The following is a 6,478-nucleotide window of genomic DNA, read 5'->3' as shown; positions in this document are numbered from 1 at the left end:
GGTGCCTTTGTGACCTGCTGTAAGAAGCCAATCGGAGGCTGGGGGAGACAGGTGGGGATGAGGAAGGACGAAGCTCATCTGTAGCCTGTCAGTTAGTCCATCAGTTGGTCTGCCAGTTAGTCCACCAGTCGGTCTGATCAACAGCAGCAGGGCGTGGAGACAGGGCTCACGCTCTGCTGCAGATCTGCCCAACTCCCGCCAGCTCCATCCAGATGTTCTCACCGCCCCTGAGTGCTGACAGGGCTCACTCAAGCCTTCCAGTGCAGCCCCCGCCATGCGGTCGCCGTTCTCTCTTTTTAGCTCTCGGTCTCCGTCCTTCATGCGCAGTGGCGACGGCTCGCTGCCGCTGTGGGACAGCAGGGTCCCCTCTGAGGACTTTATGGATGTAAGTGTGTCACAGAGCCATCAGAACTCCTCTTGGAGTTTTTTGAGGAAGCTACTCAGGAAAACTCCTCTTGGAGTTTTTTGAGGAAGCTACTCAGGAAGTTGATGATAAGAAGGCCTATGATGTCATCTACTTAGATTTCCAAAAGGCTTTTGATGTTGTCCCCCACAAGAGGCTCTTACTTAAACTCAAAGGGACAGGTATTTTAGGAACTGTAGCGACCTGGATTGATAACTGGTTAGCAGATAGGAAGCAGCGAGTAGTTATTAGAGGCACAATGTCACAGTGGGCCTGCGTTCATAGTGGGGTACCGCAGGGTTCAATTTTAGGACCACTATTGTTCCTAATTTACATAAATGATATAGACACCAATATATACAGTAAACTGGTGAAATTTGCAGATGACACCAAGGTGGGTGGTGTAGCAGATACTGAATTAGCAGCTCAGCAGCTACAGCGGGATCTTGATTTAATTAGTGACTGGGCCGATACCTGGCAGATGAAATTTAACATAGACAAATGTAAGGTACTCCATGTAGGGAGCAGAAATATAAAGTACAGGTATTTTATGGGTATCAAAATACCTGAAATAAAGGTAGCTGATTATGAGAAAGACCTTGGTGTGTATGTTGATGCTTCCATGTCTCATTCTCGCCAGTGCGGGGAAGCAATAAAAAAGGCCAATAGGATGTTGGGGTATATCTCCAGGTGTGTGGAGTTTAAGATTATACAATTCCTTGGTGAGACCTCACCTAGAATATTGTGTGCAGGTTTGGTCACCATATCTTAAAAAGGACATTGCGGCCTTAGAAAAGGTGCAGCGGATAATACAAGAACTCGTGGCCATAGGTGGAAATTAGTGGGAGAACATTTCAAACTGGATTTAAGGAAGCACTTCTTTACACAGCGTGTAGTCAGAGTATGGAATAGTCTTCCTGATAACATAGTGCAAGCTGAATCCTTTGGTTCCTTTAAATCAGAGCTAGATAAGATTTTAACAACTCTGAGCTATTAGTTAAGTTCTCCCCAAGCGAGCTCGATGGACCGAATGGCCTCCTCTCGTTTGTATAGTTCGTGTGTTCTTATGTTCTTAGAAGTATTGCAGAGTGTGTGCAGTGCCCCCCCCCCGCCCCCCAGGACAATCCCAGATTTCAGGTCTTTGCGTCATGTCTTTGTAGCTGTCCCTTCCCATTCGGCGAAATGTTACTCCAACCTTCTGCCTCACTGCCATACAATCTCCAAATCGATCTCTCACCTCATTAATGGATCAGCCAATTACACCAATAAAAAGGCCCAGATATGAGAGGCCACCAAGCCACCGCTGCCTGAAGCTGAGGTGCTTCCATGTTACAGATACACGTCCTGTTTTCCTGGAAATGAGACTTTATTGCATCTCTGTGGTGATTAATGACTGGGGACGGCCTGGTCCAGGAGGGGCTCCTATATTTAAACCTGTGCATGTGCGTGCCCCGCTAGATCATAATGCTTAATGACAGCCATTAGCCCCCTTCCTGCTATTTTTCCGGGTTTTCCCCTCTGAGGCCAGTATAAATAGCCGGCGTGTCGTCATAGTTCTGCTACCCGGAGCCTCGGACGGGACCTGTTACCGCCTTTTAAAGCCGCTTTCCCAGCTCCAGGCCACCTGCCTCGGGGTGACTGATGCTCTGCTGCTTACCCCCAAGGTGGCCATCTAGCTCTGGGTTATTCCCTGTCCTGGGGTCGCCGCTGCTGAAGGAGCTTCACTGCCACTGCTTCTTGCCCTGCACCTAAAGGCCGGGAAGTCGAGTGAAGGAGGGGCAGCAAGGCCGGGTAACCCATTACGCGACATTGGCGGCCACTTAGGGCACCATCTGCTGATGGGGGCAGCAGTGGTAAAGCTTGCCTAGGGAGCCACATGAGCTTTGACTGGCACTGATGGGTGGATACGTCAGCAGGAAGCCCAGAAACAGTGTGGGGCAGAGGCAGGGCAGAGGCAGAGGTGGGATAGGGGTGGGGAAGAGGCAGAAATGAGGCACAGGCAGGGCGGATGTGAGGATGAGGCAGGGGTGAGGCACAGGCAGGGCAGAGATGGGGATGAGGCAGAAGCGAGGCAGGGGCAGGGCGGAGGTGAGGAAGAGGCAGGGGTGAGGCACAGGCAGGGCAGAGATGGGGATGAGGCAGAAGCGAGGCACGGGCAGGGCGGAGGTGAGGAAGAGGCAGGGGTGAGGCACAGGCAGGGCAGAGATGGGGATGAGGCAGAAGCGAGGCACGGGCAGGGCGGAGGTGAGGAAGAGGCAGGGGTGAGGCACAGGCAGGGCAGAGATGGGGATGAGGCAGAAGCGAGGCACGGGCAGGGCGGAGGTGAGGAAGAGGCAGGGCTCCATCCCAACAGCAGATCCAACATGAGTCATAAAGTGAGCAGAAGCCAAGCCCTCACTGGCCAGTAAGTTAGAGGCAGTTTGATCGGAAAATATGGGGAATCTCTGAGCTGGGGGGGAATTAGAGCACAGGCCAGGTTTCTGCCTGAACGTGCGTGTTGGTGTGTACATCCTTTTCTGCTTTTATCTTTTGGATGCTGGACTGGAGGTGAGTCATGGAAATTACAGCATTCTACTGCCCCACAGATCGGGAAAAACAAACAGCTCATCAGAGAGATAGACGGCACTTTCCAAAAAATTGTTTCCACAGCAACCACTGAAAACACACAAGGTCCCAGGTCAAAAGCAAATATTGATATTTCAAACAATTCAGCACCGTGTTTTTTACTGCCAGTACTTGCACTGGGGGGAAAATGTGTCTATTTGAAGGTGACTGTCGGCTGGAGAACAGAGATGGAGAACAGATTGGTTAATAAACGACTGAATATGAGGATTTACTGAGGGTATAAAGTCAGACACCATGGTAACCAGCATGCAGGAGCTCAGGAAGCTTCTGATCTTTAGAAATGATCTTATTTCATTATGACTCTCTGACATCTCTTCCTCATTTAATGAATGTCAGGCTGTGGTGAGTGTTGTGTCGGGGTTATAAACATGTGAAAGTGGTGCTGTTTGTCATTGTCAAAGCAGGGCGCTTCCCCTGGGACTCCTCAGATTTCCTAAAGCTCTCCGGGAGCCGGGCCGGGTCCAGGGGCGGGTGGGTGTTTGGTCAGAACCCAGTCGCTTCATGCCCCCCTACAAAGACTCCTCTTGTCCTTAAATCTAAAGGCTCCTCAGTAATATTTCTGATACTTCATAAGATCTCATTTTTTTTTTTTTGATACCCAAGGAAAAATGATAATTTTTGTACTAGTTTTATTGTTGTATATGTTCTCTATGGCTGCCCATAAGACCTGCCTCAGGCTGACAATGAGCATGAGCCTGTGAGGCACAGGAGTGTCGATCTTACCTGGGGGCAGAACTGGAGGGTGCTGGGGTCAGCAGGGGGTGCGGAGGGGGTCACAGCAGGGGTCGGGAGGCCCTGCGCTGGGTCAGAACACCAGTGTGTGTATGTTCCACCTTTCTGTGTGTGTGGTTAGTAGGGAGGTGAAGCAGCGTGTTCCCCAAACACACAGGAACAGTGTGTCTTCTTAAACAGCCCCCAGGGCCTTGATTAAAGCGAGGGAGCGGCCTGTACCATCTGCCCCCGCACTGGGGGGGGGGGGCGTCCCTGCAGGGGGAACCGCATGGCCCGGTCACCACAGCGATAGCTGTCGTCCACTTCAAAACCTGACGAGGCTGATTGCTGAGCATGATTATTATCCATCTCCGAGCAACTGTCCTGGTCAGTGTAGTAGGTACCATTAGTACTATTATCCTTATTATCTGGGGGGGGGGGGCGGGCAGACAGTCGACCTTGGACCCCCAGAGGTTTTTTTTTCTCCTTACTGGGGAGTTCTTTCTTTCTTTCTTTTTCTTTCTTTCTTTCTTTCTTTCCCTTTTCCCTGTTTCATGCACCATTTTGTATAAACGATGCAGTAATGAATTTCCACAGTCTGTTGTGAAAGACACTATATAAAAATAAACTGAATTGAATTAAACAGAATCATGCCTTATCACTATGCAGCGTTCTGCGGCTGACCCACATCCCTGTGTGCTGACAGGACTCTGGCTGGTTCTCCTCGAGCACAGACATCACCCTGGAAATTCCGGGGTCCCCCTGCCGCCCCATGTGTGGCTGTCCGTTCGCTCTCTATGCCTCACACTGCAGCCGGGGGAGGGAGGGGGGTGGGGTCGGCCATCCTTCATGCTGCACATTTGGAAGGCAAATCACACGTATGTAAGCAAAGAGGAAGAACTCCCTGCATCAGTTAAGAGAGGAACCATCTCCGGCTATTAATATGTGCATATTGATAACTTTTTATGTTTACTGCTTTATTTATGAAGTCATGACTTAACCCACTGTGTCATATTAATCCTATTCGCAAGGATGGGAGTTAACTAATACGTAATTACTACTAAGTTAACTGTGCATGTAACTCTTCACTATGACATTCCGGCTCCATGCTCACACATGCTGGGAAGTCGTTACATTCCCAAAGAGGTTTGCCACATGCTGTAACATACATAAACATCCAGGAAGGTTTTCCTAGTGGCAGTGTTTTCCATCACTTAAATCACGTGTTTGTGTGGGGCCCCCAACGTTGTGTGGTGCCCCCTGTTGGCCACAAACTGTCACTACACTAAATGGTAAATAATTGCATTCCTATGCTGGAGTAGCATGTTCTGCTGCTATTTCCTGATTCCACTCACTCTGTATTTATTTTGGGGGGGGGGGGGGAGCAGTAACAGCAATCCTCCCCCTGGATCTTCCTGACCTCCTGGTGTGAAGTCACCTGACCGGTTGGCCCTGAAGAATGGACCCCCTGAAGGAGTGAGATGGGGGAGTGAGATGGGGGAGTGAGACGATGTCCAGTTTGAGATAGGAAGCAGGAAGCTCCTTCGCTGGAAGCGGCGACGTCGGCAGGAGGCAGTTAAGCGATTGTCACCCAGAATCCGCCCAGTGGGCCATAAATATGCAGATTAGTGGTGGATTCTCTCCTATCTAACCGTCCTGCTGTTGTGCTAAAATCTGCCACATAATAGGTGGCTTATCTTAATATAGCCATGTGCTACAGGCATGGGCAGGAGTCATTGGAGGGCGTCTCTCTGACACCCGCTACCATGATACGGGCACCGATATGTCCTCTCCTACCCCCCCCCCCCCCCCCCAGGAAGCTCACTGGCTCCACGAAACCACCCAACGGAGTGGGGGTCATTCGTGTCTGCTCAGTTTTAGGTCATGTGACATTGCCAGTCATGTGACATTTCCGTTAACAACGACACGTGGACTTCAATCAATTAATCAAAGCGCCTTTCACATGTCGCCGTGGACACATAGCGGAGCAACAACCTGGAGTTCTGCTGCAGTCTCAGGGGAGTCTCGTTCAGATGGGACGGGCACAGGAAGATGTGCAGGTGCGGTCACAGATACATTCGAAAGGTTTTAACTGTTGGGGGAGAGGACCAACCTCACAGAAATATCCTCCAAGATACTCGGGAAGGGGGATACCCTCATGGAAATACCTGCCATGATACCTGGGAAGAAGGGGTACTGTCACGGAAGTATCTGCTGTGAGATGGGGGGAACCCTCACAGACATACCTGCTATGAGGCTGGGGTGGACCCTCACAGACATACCTGCTATGAGGCTGGGGGAACCCTCACAGACATACCTGCTATGAGGCTGGGGTGGACCCTCAAGGAATTACCGGCTGTGAGATGGCGGGAGGCTCACAGAAATTCCTGCCTTGAGACCGGGGGGGTGGGGGGGTCACTGAACATATAGGCTTATAGGAAAGGGTTGCATGACACAACCCACCCCAATCCCCAGCTCCCTCCCATGTCATTGTTGCCATGGAGATGCATTAAGATTCCCCATGAAGCTATGAGTTCTGTCGCTGTGGCAACATTTGGCTTTCATCCTGCTCTGGGATTTTTCTCTTTCACTGGTGTGGAGTTCACTGCCCGGCCAAGAGTCACTGGGGTCCTAGCCGGGGGCATGTGGATCATGTCCAGCTGGAGGGTCACCTGGTGACCTCAGTTTGTGCCCCTCTGTCCCCTGTTTCCTTATTTTCACTGCTGCTGAAACAGGCTC

The sequence above is a fragment of the Paramormyrops kingsleyae genome, chromosome 22, assembly GCF_048594095.1.
Source record: "Paramormyrops kingsleyae isolate MSU_618 chromosome 22, PKINGS_0.4, whole genome shotgun sequence".
In the NCBI taxonomy this organism is placed as follows: domain Eukaryota; kingdom Metazoa; phylum Chordata; class Actinopteri; order Osteoglossiformes; family Mormyridae; genus Paramormyrops; species Paramormyrops kingsleyae.
This window is presented reverse-complemented; position numbering follows the sequence as displayed.